Source organism: Eucyclogobius newberryi, unplaced genomic scaffold, assembly GCF_026437365.1.
Source record: "Eucyclogobius newberryi isolate DKJ021-1_F unplaced genomic scaffold, fEucNew1.0.hap1 SCAF_7, whole genome shotgun sequence".
Taxonomy (NCBI): domain Eukaryota; kingdom Metazoa; phylum Chordata; class Actinopteri; order Gobiiformes; family Gobiidae; genus Eucyclogobius; species Eucyclogobius newberryi.
Genome location: NW_027316389.1, coordinates 31,793,215 through 31,806,385, shown reverse-complemented (window position 1 = coordinate 31,806,385; position 13,171 = coordinate 31,793,215).

Here is a 13,171-nt window from a genome sequence, read left to right as displayed (position 1 = left end):
CGGGGAAAGTGAGGAGAGCGGGGAACGTGAGGCGAGCGGGGAAAGTGAGGAGAGCGGGGAAAGTGAGGAGAGCGGGGAAAGTGAGGAGAGCGGGGAACGTGAGGCGAGCGGGGAAAGTGAAGAGAGCGGGGAACGTGAGGAGAGCGGGGAAAGTGAGGAGAGCGGGGAAAGTGAGGAGAGCGGGGAAAGTGAGGCGAGCGGGGAACGTGAGGAGAGCGGGGAAAGTGAGGAGAGCGGGGAAAGTGAGGAGAGCGGGGAACGTGAGGCGAGCGGGGAAAGTGAGGAGAGCGGGGAACGTGAGGCGAGCGGGGAAAGTGAAGAGAGCGGGGAAAGTGAGGAGAGCGGGGAAAGTGAGGAGAGCGGGGAAAGTGAGGAGAGCGGGGAAAGTGAGGAGAGCGGGGAACGTGAGGCGAGCGGGGAAAGTGAGGAGAGCGGGGAAAGTGAGGAGAGCGGGGAAAGTGAGGCGAGCGGGGAAAGTGAGGAGAGCGGGGAAAGTGAGGAGAGCGGGGAACGTGAGGCGAGCGGGGAAAGTGAGGAGAGCGGGGAAAGTGAGGAGAGCGGGGAACGTGAGGCGAGCGGGGAAAGTGAGGAGAGCGGGGAACGTGAGGCGAGCGGGGAAAGTGAGGAGAGCGGGGAAAGTGAGGAGAGCGGGGAAAGTGAGGAGAGCGGGGAACGTGAGGCGAGCGGGGAAAGTGAAGAGAGCGGGGAACGTGAGGAGAGCGGGGAAAGTGAGGAGAGCGGGGAAAGTGAGGAGAGCGGGGAAAGTGAGGCGAGCGGGGAACGTGAGGAGAGCGGGGAAAGTGAGGAGAGCGGGGAAAGTGAGGAGAGCGGGGAACGTGAGGCGAGCGGGGAAAGTGAGGCGAGCGGGGAAAGTGAGGCGAGCGGGGAAAGTGAGGAGAGCGGGGAAAGTGAGGAGAGCGGGGAACGTGAGGAGAGCGGGGAAAGTGAGGCGAGCGGGGAAAGTGAGGAGAGCGGGGAAAGTGAGGAGAGCGGGGAACGTGAGGAGAGCGGGGAAAGTGAGGAGAGCGGGGAAAGTGAGGAGAGCGGGGAACGTGAGGAGAGCGGGGAAAGTGAGGCGAGCGGGCAAAGTGAGGAGAGCGGGGAAAGTGAGGAGAGCGGGGAAAGTGAGGAGAGCGGGGAAAGTGAGGAGAGCGGGGAAAGTGAGGAGAGCGGGGAAAGTGAGGCGAGCGGGGAAAGTGAGGAGAGCGGGGAAAGTGAGGAGAGCGGGGAAAGTGAGGAGAGCGGGGAAAGTGAGGAGAGCGGGGAAAGTGAGGAGAGCGGGGAAAGTGAGGAGAGCGGGGAAAGTGAGGAGAGCGGGGAAAGTGAGGCGAGCGGGGAAAGTGAGGAGAGCGGGGAACGTGAGGAGAGCGGGGAAAGTGAGGCGAGCGGGGAAAGTGAGGAGAGCGGGGAAAGTGAGGCGAGCGGGGAAAGTGAGGAGAGCGGGGAACGTGAGGAGAGCGGGGAAAGTGAGGCGAGCGGGGAAAGTGAGGAGAGCGGGGAAAGTGAGGAGAGCGGGGAACGTGAGGAGAGCGGGGAAAGTGAGGCGAGCGGGGAAAGTGAGGAGAGCGGGGAAAGTGAGGCGAGCGGGGAAAGTGAGGAGAGCGGGGAACGTGAAGAGAGCGGGGAAAGTGAGGAGAGCGGGGAAAGTGAGGAGAGCGGGGAACGTGAGGCGAGCGGGGAAAGTGAAGAGAGCGGGGAAAGTGAGGAGAGCAGGGAAAGTGAAGAGAGCGGGGAACGTGAGGAGAGCGGGGAAAGTGAGGAGAGCGGGGAAAGTGAGGCGAGCGGGGAAAGTGAGGAGAGCGGGGAACGTGAGGAGAGCGGGGAAAGTGAGGAGAGCGGGGAAAGTGAGGAGAGCGGGGAACGTGAGGAGAGCGGGGAACGTGAGGAGAGCGGGGAACGTGAGGAGAGCGGGGAAAGTGAGGCGAGCGGGGAAAGTGAGGCGAGCGGGGAAAGTGAGGAGAGCGGGGAAAGTGAGGAGAGCGGGGAACGTGAGGAGAGCGGGGAAAGTGAGGCGAGCGGGGAAAGTGAGGAGAGCGGGGAAAGTGAGGAGAGCGGGGAACGTGAGGAGAGCGGGGAAAGTGAGGCGAGCGGGGAAAGTGAGGCGAGCGGGGAAAGTGAGGCGAGCGGGGAAAGTGAGGCGAGCGGGGAAAGTGAGGAGAGCGGGGAAAGTGAGGAGAGCGGGGAAAGTGAGGAGAGCGGGGAAAGTGAGGAGAGCGGGGAAAGTGAGGAGAGCGGGGAAAGTGAGGAGAGCGGGGAAAGTGAGGAGAGCGGGGAAAGTGAGGAGAGCGGGGAAAGTGAGGCGAGCGGGGAAAGTGAGGAGAGCGGGGAAAGTGAGGAGAGCGGGGAAAGTGAGGAGAGCGGGGAAAGTGAGGAGAGCGGGGAAAGTGAGGAGAGCGGGGAAAGTGAGGCGAGCGGGGAAAGTGAGGAGAGCGGGGAAAGTGAGGCGAGCGGGGAAAGTGAGGAGAGCGGGGAAAGTGAGGAGAGCGGGGAACGTGAGGAGAGCGGGGAAAGTGAGGCGAGCGGGGAAAGTGAGGCGAGCGGGGAAAGTGAGGAGAGCGGGGAAAGTGAGGAGAGCGGGGAACGTGAGGAGAGCGGGGAACGTGAGGAGAGCGGGGAAAGTGAGGAGAGCGGGGAAAGTGAGGAGAGCGGGGAAAGTGAGGAGAGCGGGGAACGTGAGGAGAGCGGGGAACGTGAGGAGAGCGGGGAAAGTGAGGCGAGCGGGGAAAGTGAGGCGAGCGGGGAAAGTGAGGAGAGCGGGGAAAGTGAGGAGAGCGGGGAACGTGAGGAGAGCGGGGAAAGTGAGGCGAGCGGGGAAAGTGAGGAGAGCGGGGAAAGTGAGGAGAGCGGGGAACGTGAGGAGAGCGGGGAAAGTGAGGAGAGCGGGGAAAGTGAGGAGAGCGGGGAACGTGAGGAGAGCGGGGAAAGTGAGGCGAGCGGGCAAAGTGAGGAGAGCGGGGAAAGTGAGGAGAGCGGGGAAAGTGAGGAGAGCGGGGAAAGTGAGGAGAGCGGGGAAAGTGAGGAGAGCGGGGAAAGTGAGGCGAGCGGGGAAAGTGAGGAGAGCGGGGAAAGTGAGGAGAGCGGGGAAAGTGAGGAGAGCGGGGAAAGTGAGGAGAGCGGGGAAAGTGAGGAGAGCGGGGAAAGTGAGGAGAGCGGGGAAAGTGAGGAGAGCGGGGAAAGTGAGGCGAGCGGGGAAAGTGAGGAGAGCGGGGAACGTGAGGAGAGCGGGGAAAGTGAGGCGAGCGGGGAAAGTGAGGAGAGCGGGGAAAGTGAGGCGAGCGGGGAAAGTGAGGAGAGCGGGGAACGTGAGGAGAGCGGGGAAAGTGAGGCGAGCGGGGAAAGTGAGGAGAGCGGGGAAAGTGAGGAGAGCGGGGAACGTGAGGAGAGCGGGGAAAGTGAGGCGAGCGGGGAAAGTGAGGAGAGCGGGGAAAGTGAGGCGAGCGGGGAAAGTGAGGAGAGCGGGGAACGTGAAGAGAGCGGGGAAAGTGAGGAGAGCGGGGAAAGTGAGGAGAGCGGGGAACGTGAGGCGAGCGGGGAAAGTGAAGAGAGCGGGGAAAGTGAGGAGAGCAGGGAAAGTGAAGAGAGCGGGGAACGTGAGGAGAGCGGGGAAAGTGAGGAGAGCGGGGAAAGTGAGGCGAGCGGGGAAAGTGAGGAGAGCGGGGAACGTGAGGAGAGCGGGGAAAGTGAGGAGAGCGGGGAAAGTGAGGAGAGCGGGGAACGTGAGGAGAGCGGGGAAAGTGAGGCGAGCGGGCAAAGTGAGGAGAGCGGGGAAAGTGAGGAGAGCGGGGAAAGTGAGGAGAGCGGGGAAAGTGAGGAGAGCGGGGAAAGTGAGGAGAGCGGGGAAAGTGAGGCGAGCGGGGAAAGTGAGGAGAGCGGGGAAAGTGAGGAGAGCGGGGAAAGTGAGGAGAGCGGGGAAAGTGAGGAGAGCGGGGAAAGTGAGGAGAGCGGGGAAAGTGAGGAGAGCGGGGAAAGTGAGGCGAGCGGGGAAAGTGAGGAGAGCGGGGAACGTGAGGAGAGCGGGGAAAGTGAGGCGAGCGGGGAAAGTGAGGAGAGCGGGGAAAGTGAGGCGAGCGGGGAAAGTGAGGAGAGCGGGGAACGTGAGGAGAGCGGGGAAAGTGAGGCGAGCGGGGAAAGTGAGGAGAGCGGGGAAAGTGAGGAGAGCGGGGAACGTGAGGAGAGCGGGGAAAGTGAGGCGAGCGGGGAAAGTGAGGAGAGCGGGGAAAGTGAGGCGAGCGGGGAAAGTGAGGAGAGCGGGGAACGTGAAGAGAGCGGGGAAAGTGAGGAGAGCGGGGAAAGTGAGGAGAGCGGGGAACGTGAGGCGAGCGGGGAAAGTGAAGAGAGCGGGGAAAGTGAGGAGAGCAGGGAAAGTGAAGAGAGCGGGGAACGTGAGGAGAGCGGGGAAAGTGAGGAGAGCGGGGAAAGTGAGGCGAGCGGGGAAAGTGAGGAGAGCGGGGAACGTGAGGAGAGCGGGGAAAGTGAGGAGAGCGGGGAAAGTGAGGAGAGCGGGGAACGTGAGGCGAGCGGGGAAAGTGAGGAGAGCGGGGAACGTGAGGCGAGCGGGGAAAGTGAGGAGAGCGGGGAACGTGAGGCGAGCGGGGAAAGTGAGGAGAGCGGGGAAAGTGAGGAGAGCGGGGAAAGTGAGGAGAGCGGGGAACGTGAGGCGAGCGGGGAAAGTGAAGAGAGCGGGGAACGTGAGGAGAGCGGGGAAAGTGAGGAGAGCGGGGAAAGTGAGGAGAGCGGGGAAAGTGAGGCGAGCGGGGAACGTGAGGAGAGCGGGGAAAGTGAGGAGAGCGGGGAAAGTGAGGAGAGCGGGGAACGTGAGGCGAGCGGGGAAAGTGAGGAGAGCGGGGAACGTGAGGCGAGCGGGGAACGTGAAGAGAGCGGGGAAAGTGAGGAGAGCGGGGAAAGTGAGGAGAGCGGGGAAAGTGAGGAGAGCGGGGAAAGTGAGGAGAGCGGGGAACGTGAGGCGAGCGGGGAAAGTGAGGAGAGCGGGGAAAGTGAGGAGAGCGGGGAAAGTGAGGCGAGCGGGGAAAGTGAGGAGAGCGGGGAAAGTGAGGAGAGCGGGGAACGTGAGGCGAGCGGGGAAAGTGAGGAGAGCGGGGAAAGTGAGGAGAGCGGGGAACGTGAGGCGAGCGGGGAAAGTGAGGAGAGCGGGGAACGTGAGGCGAGCGGGGAAAGTGAGGAGAGCGGGGAAAGTGAGGAGAGCGGGGAAAGTGAGGAGAGCGGGGAACGTGAGGCGAGCGGGGAAAGTGAAGAGAGCGGGGAACGTGAGGAGAGCGGGGAAAGTGAGGAGAGCGGGGAAAGTGAGGAGAGCGGGGAAAGTGAGGCGAGCGGGGAACGTGAGGAGAGCGGGGAAAGTGAGGAGAGCGGGGAAAGTGAGGAGAGCGGGGAACGTGAGGCGAGCGGGGAAAGTGAGGCGAGCGGGGAAAGTGAGGCGAGCGGGGAAAGTGAGGAGAGCGGGGAAAGTGAGGAGAGCGGGGAACGTGAGGAGAGCGGGGAAAGTGAGGCGAGCGGGGAAAGTGAGGAGAGCGGGGAAAGTGAGGAGAGCGGGGAACGTGAGGAGAGCGGGGAAAGTGAGGAGAGCGGGGAAAGTGAGGAGAGCGGGGAACGTGAGGAGAGCGGGGAAAGTGAGGCGAGCGGGCAAAGTGAGGAGAGCGGGGAAAGTGAGGAGAGCGGGGAAAGTGAGGAGAGCGGGGAAAGTGAGGAGAGCGGGGAAAGTGAGGAGAGCGGGGAAAGTGAGGCGAGCGGGGAAAGTGAGGAGAGCGGGGAAAGTGAGGAGAGCGGGGAAAGTGAGGAGAGCGGGGAAAGTGAGGAGAGCGGGGAAAGTGAGGAGAGCGGGGAAAGTGAGGAGAGCGGGGAAAGTGAGGAGAGCGGGGAAAGTGAGGCGAGCGGGGAAAGTGAGGAGAGCGGGGAACGTGAGGAGAGCGGGGAAAGTGAGGCGAGCGGGGAAAGTGAGGAGAGCGGGGAAAGTGAGGCGAGCGGGGAAAGTGAGGAGAGCGGGGAACGTGAGGAGAGCGGGGAAAGTGAGGCGAGCGGGGAAAGTGAGGAGAGCGGGGAAAGTGAGGAGAGCGGGGAACGTGAGGAGAGCGGGGAAAGTGAGGCGAGCGGGGAAAGTGAGGAGAGCGGGGAAAGTGAGGCGAGCGGGGAAAGTGAGGAGAGCGGGGAACGTGAAGAGAGCGGGGAAAGTGAGGAGAGCGGGGAAAGTGAGGAGAGCGGGGAACGTGAGGCGAGCGGGGAAAGTGAAGAGAGCGGGGAAAGTGAGGAGAGCAGGGAAAGTGAAGAGAGCGGGGAACGTGAGGAGAGCGGGGAAAGTGAGGAGAGCGGGGAAAGTGAGGCGAGCGGGGAAAGTGAGGAGAGCGGGGAACGTGAGGAGAGCGGGGAAAGTGAGGAGAGCGGGGAAAGTGAGGAGAGCGGGGAACGTGAGGAGAGCGGGGAAAGTGAGGCGAGCGGGCAAAGTGAGGAGAGCGGGGAAAGTGAGGAGAGCGGGGAAAGTGAGGAGAGCGGGGAAAGTGAGGAGAGCGGGGAAAGTGAGGAGAGCGGGGAAAGTGAGGCGAGCGGGGAAAGTGAGGAGAGCGGGGAAAGTGAGGAGAGCGGGGAAAGTGAGGAGAGCGGGGAAAGTGAGGAGAGCGGGGAAAGTGAGGAGAGCGGGGAAAGTGAGGAGAGCGGGGAAAGTGAGGCGAGCGGGGAAAGTGAGGAGAGCGGGGAACGTGAGGAGAGCGGGGAAAGTGAGGCGAGCGGGGAAAGTGAGGAGAGCGGGGAAAGTGAGGCGAGCGGGGAAAGTGAGGAGAGCGGGGAACGTGAGGAGAGCGGGGAAAGTGAGGCGAGCGGGGAAAGTGAGGAGAGCGGGGAAAGTGAGGAGAGCGGGGAACGTGAGGAGAGCGGGGAAAGTGAGGCGAGCGGGGAAAGTGAGGAGAGCGGGGAAAGTGAGGCGAGCGGGGAAAGTGAGGAGAGCGGGGAACGTGAAGAGAGCGGGGAAAGTGAGGAGAGCGGGGAAAGTGAGGAGAGCGGGGAACGTGAGGCGAGCGGGGAAAGTGAAGAGAGCGGGGAAAGTGAGGAGAGCAGGGAAAGTGAAGAGAGCGGGGAACGTGAGGAGAGCGGGGAAAGTGAGGAGAGCGGGGAAAGTGAGGCGAGCGGGGAAAGTGAGGAGAGCGGGGAACGTGAGGAGAGCGGGGAAAGTGAGGAGAGCGGGGAAAGTGAGGAGAGCGGGGAACGTGAGGCGAGCGGGGAAAGTGAGGAGAGCGGGGAACGTGAGGCGAGCGGGGAAAGTGAGGAGAGCGGGGAACGTGAGGCGAGCGGGGAAAGTGAGGAGAGCGGGGAAAGTGAGGAGAGCGGGGAAAGTGAGGAGAGCGGGGAACGTGAGGCGAGCGGGGAAAGTGAAGAGAGCGGGGAACGTGAGGAGAGCGGGGAAAGTGAGGAGAGCGGGGAAAGTGAGGAGAGCGGGGAAAGTGAGGCGAGCGGGGAACGTGAGGAGAGCGGGGAAAGTGAGGAGAGCGGGGAAAGTGAGGAGAGCGGGGAACGTGAGGCGAGCGGGGAAAGTGAGGAGAGCGGGGAACGTGAGGCGAGCGGGGAAAGTGAAGAGAGCGGGGAAAGTGAGGAGAGCGGGGAAAGTGAGGAGAGCGGGGAACGTGAGGCGAGCGGGGAAAGTGAGGAGAGCGGGGAAAGTGAGGAGAGCGGGGAAAGTGAGGAGAGCGGGGAACGTGAGGCGAGCGGGGAAAGTGAAGAGAGCGGGGAACGTGAGGAGAGCGGGGAAAGTGAGGAGAGCGGGGAAAGTGAGGAGAGCGGGGAAAGTGAGGAGAGCGGGGAAAGTGAGGAGAGCGGGGAAAGTGAGGCGAGCGGGGAACGTGAGGAGAGCGGGGAAAGTGAGGAGAGCGGGGAAAGTGAGGAGAGCGGGGAACGTGAGGCGAGCGGGGAAAGTGAGGAGAGCGGGGAACGTGAGGCGAGCGGGGAAAGTGAAGAGAGCGGGGAAAGTGAGGAGAGCGGGGAAAGTGAGGAGAGCGGGGAAAGTGAGGAGAGCGGGGAACGTGAGGCGAGCGGGGAAAGTGAGGAGAGCGGGGAAAGTGAGGAGAGCGGGGAAAGTGAGGCGAGCGGGGAAAGTGAGGAGAGCGGGGAAAGTGAGGAGAGCGGGGAACGTGAGGCGAGCGGGGAAAGTGAGGAGAGCGGGGAAAGTGAGGAGAGCGGGGAACGTGAGGCGAGCGGGGAAAGTGAGGAGAGCGGGGAACGTGAGGCGAGCGGGGAAAGTGAGGAGAGCGGGGAAAGTGAGGAGAGCGGGGAAAGTGAGGAGAGCGGGGAACGTGAGGCGAGCGGGGAAAGTGAAGAGAGCGGGGAACGTGAGGAGAGCGGGGAAAGTGAGGAGAGCGGGGAAAGTGAGGAGAGCGGGGAAAGTGAGGCGAGCGGGGAACGTGAGGAGAGCGGGGAAAGTGAGGAGAGCGGGGAAAGTGAGGAGAGCGGGGAACGTGAGGCGAGCGGGGAAAGTGAGGAGAGCGGGGAACGTGAGGCGAGCGGGGAAAGTGAAGAGAGCGGGGAAAGTGAGGAGAGCGGGGAAAGTGAGGAGAGCGGGGAACGTGAGGCGAGCGGGGAAAGTGAGGAGAGCGGGGAAAGTGAGGAGAGCGGGGAAAGTGAGGAGAGCGGGGAACGTGAGGCGAGCGGGGAAAGTGAAGAGAGCGGGGAACGTGAGGAGAGCGGGGAAAGTGAGGAGAGCGGGGAAAGTGAGGAGAGCGGGGAAAGTGAGGAGAGCGGGGAAAGTGAGGAGAGCGGGGAAAGTGAGGCGAGCGGGGAACGTGAGGAGAGCGGGGAAAGTGAGGAGAGCGGGGAAAGTGAGGAGAGCGGGGAACGTGAGGCGAGCGGGGAAAGTGAGGAGAGCGGGGAACGTGAGGCGAGCGGGGAAAGTGAAGAGAGCGGGGAAAGTGAGGAGAGCGGGGAAAGTGAGGAGAGCGGGGAAAGTGAGGAGAGCGGGGAAAGTGAGGAGAGCGGGGAACGTGAGGCGAGCGGGGAAAGTGAAGAGAGCGGGGAAAGTGAAGAGAGCGGAGGCGTAAAGGGTTTTCGGGGTGCGGAGTTTGGAAGAAATGAAACAACTCTTTGGTGCGTGGGTGGAATGTGAAGACAGTTACAATATAGAAGGAACAAGTGGGTTTATTGTGAAGTCAAAGAGTTGCAGAAGAGGGAAAAGTCGATGCTGGAGGAAAGTGCACAACACGTCAAGAGATAAAGACACAAGCTTTAAGACTGAATGAAGACAGAAAGAGACAAATATGTGACATTACGATGGATGAATACGTTTTTATTGTTCTGACTGATTTTATTAGACATAGTTCCATATGTTTGAAATGTGTGTTTAAGTTTAACATTTATTTTGCTGACTTTTAGAAAAGTTTTATATTACAATTAATAATATTGTGGGCAGTACTTTGGAAACTATCTATACTATAAACACTATAGTTGGATTTGATGTTCCAGTGTCAGGCAGTGATACGCGGTTCAATTCAGAATATTGATATATCGATACTGACAGAGCTATTGCAAAGTATCAATTCAGAAATTGCAGGTTCTTTTAAATACTACATTCTTTATATTTTAGTTTATCTGTACATACATTTACTTATAGAGCAGATCAATCATGGCAGGAGCAAAGATCATGTAAAATAAGTATAAGTACCTGTATTATAAGGTATATCTATATCTCCAGCTATGTTCTTCTTTCTGAATTCAAAGTGCTAGTGAACTCTTATAGCCAAACTTGCATTTCTTTATTTACATTTCTTTGACTGAATGATTTTCTTGCTTTTGTAATTATCTATGTCTTCTATTCCTTTGTAAAGTGTCATTGAGTGTCAAGAAAGGAACTGTTAAATTAATTATTAACTGTTAGCCTTTTGCCAATTTCAATTCAACATTTTCAGAATAAATTGGCAAATTTAAAATAATTTTAACATGAATTGTCAGAAAATACGTTTGAATTACAGTGAATTTCAGTTAGAATTCTCGATTCCCAAGAGTAAATATTGTTATTTTGCTCATGTGTCTACGTGTGTACGCTGTCATTTCTTTATAAACTGACACTTCTGGACGTCACCACATCCTGTAATAACACAGTTGTGACAGAAGATGCAGGAGGAAGACGTGTGTCCTGCTGCCTCTGTCCCGTGTGCAACCACCGCGCTCTGTCAGTTGAACTACAACGCCCCCAACTGGCACAGCCTGGTACTGAAGGTGAGGCTGCTGCACAGACAAAAGGACTTGAACCTGCTCTGAGCAGGTTTACACTTAGCACTTCATGGTGGAGAGAAAGGATGTTCATTCCTCTAAAGGAGAGTATCAACTATCATTTTGAAATTCATTTTGAGGAAAAATTAATTGTTATTTACAAGTAATTGGGTGGACAGAATGTAGTTGGAGATGGTCCAGTAATTACTGCATATGCATAAACCCCAAAAGATACAGCAACCAGCAATCACCATTGTCAGTGCCACTTTATAGTAACTACAGCGTAATTAGCCTTAATAAAGCATGAACAAAGACTTAATAATGAATGAAGACATAGTTCATTAAGAAGGATTCAGACTTGGTCATTAATACTCATAACTTCTACCCTTTACTAAGTCTAAATAAGTCTTCATAAACTGTTAGTTCATTATAATTTAAGTCTTTGTTCATGGTTTTTTAAGGCTAATTAAAGCACAGTTAACATAAAGTGTCGTTGGATAGATATTAGTCTTAATAATAAACTAAAACAGTACAATTGTATAATACCTACACTTAAATTAGCCTTAATATATATATATATATATATCTTTTTTTTTTTTATAAACAAACAGTTTGTAAAGAATAATCCAGGCTTAATTACTACTTAATAACGGTTAGGGTATTCATAAAGAAGCTACTAATCTATCATTGTAGATGATAATAATAAACTCATCAACTATTGCCAGTGCCACTTTACAATAACTGCATCTTAATGCGCCATAATAAAGCATGAACAAAGACTAAATTCATGATGGAAAAATGATATATTGGTCTAAAAATGGCACCACATTATCATATAGAAGAACGATTCAGAGATTAGGGTTTGGGTATTAGTTAAGTCGCTCATTGTTTCATGCTCGTGGTGCTTCATCGCCCTCGTCCTCGATAAACCAGGAGTCTAACAATTACACAATCTAAACTGTTTGATGTTGATTTCATTTACATTTCACACTCTGAACTGAGGTCTTCTTTACATTTAAAGTCCCATTCTGCCTCTCTCTGCCGCTCTCTCTCTCGAGGCCTTGGCACCCTTGGCACCTTTGGCACTTCTTGGCAAGGCTCTCCCGCTGGGTGCGCTGGCATCCCATTCACCCACGGCGCACCCTTTGGCTCTCGGGCAAGGACACGGGGCGAGGGAGGCCGGGGCGAGGAGGAGAGGGAGGAAGAAGAAGTAGCGAAGCGCTCCCGGTTCATTTGTGCTCGATTTTTTTTTGTGTAAGCTGCGCAGAAAATGTGCGATTGGAATTTAAAAGAAGAAGAAGAAGAAAAAAAAAAGGTCTACTACCCCTCACCTTGAAGAGGCACTGACCCTACACTGGTTTATTGCGTCTCCAATTAGACGAAAAAAGGGAGGGATTTCAACAGACACAAAGGAGTGGCGTATTTCATAAATGTACTTCCATAAAGACCACTGACCCAAATGGAATTCCGTAATTCTTTTTCGGAGAGAGAAAGACAGAGAGAAGAGAGATCAAGACTTGCACACCGTATACTTTTTTTTATTTTCCTCCCCCTCCTCCACCTCCAAAACCGTCGTCCCATTTTGCAAAACCTCTTAAACAAATTGTAATAACTGTGTACATCTCCGAACGGCATCAAAGAACATCCATCTATCCGTCTTCACACGCCCGATTTTTTAATTAAACAACTTTTCCACCGTTCATCTCCGGCGTGGCTTTGATCTGCGCCAAACCAGGCCTCCCCGTTTCCAGCAAAGTAGAAGAAGAAGTGAGTGGTGCAGTATACACAAAAACTGCATCAGAAGAAGGAAAAAATGATGGGGAAACACGGGGGGAAAAAAGGAAAAGAAAAGGCCGTGTCTGAATGTCGTGGAGAAAGTGTTCAATAAATTCAAATTATGACATTGTCGGCAAAACATATCAGATCTGTCGGACGCAGATGGATATGAGCGGCTTTGGAATGGAGAGGAAATAGAATACAATTAAAGTGCGTTGTCCCGAGTGCGTGTTGCGATCGACTTTTTCCCTCCAATACACTGAGGACGTAACGGATTCTGTCTTAAGCGCGAACGCCAGGAAAAGAACTATTTGTTAACGTGTTCAATGCAGGGGAACGTCGATGGAATTATCTGATCGTTAATATCCGATCCAACACACATTTAATGCAGGTGCACGTGTCCAATAAGGATATCTTAAGGTGATCGTTCAGAGGAGGCGGAGCTGACGGTGAGAAGGGGGAGGGGTCAAGTTTGTGATCAGCATGTGCAGATGTTGCAGTTGTAAATTTGGAGTAATAGAGCAGTGAAGGCGTTTAGTCACTTAGAATATGGAAATAAACTATAGTTGTTGCTACAATTCAATGTAATTACTCAAGTAAGTGTAATCAAAAAAGGTAATGATCTAAATCTCTTAAGAATCGATCGAAGTGAGCATTAACTTAAAGCCTAAAGCCTAAAACCTAAAGCCTTTTTGTAAACACCTCTTTGATAATGTACAGGTCAATCAATCAAACTTTATTCTGCTTTACAACTGCAGCAACTGAACCAAAGTGCTTTGCATAAGTGCATTAAAATATGTAAAAACAATAACAGCAGCGTCCGGCCAACGATAAAGGAATAGAAATAATGATGATTACGCTTAATCGACTGATGTACTTTGTTTTTATTGTGGAATTGAACATGAACGACCACATTCACCTGGTTAAGTGGTCAGCACGTTGCATTTTATTATTTGGTCGATTAATATGCATGTTATTGCTGTTCATGTGCATCTTTTACCCTGTTTCTTACTCCACAACTGCAAACTATATGATGTAAATACACTTAAATAACATTTCATCATATGTCCACAAAAACGAATGATGTCAGAGTGTGATTCTAATCATTCTAATAATTCTGTAACCCCTGAACTTTGCCCCATGCTGCCTTCATTAGCACTAACGCTGTATTTATCAGAACAATCAAACATCAGTGTAT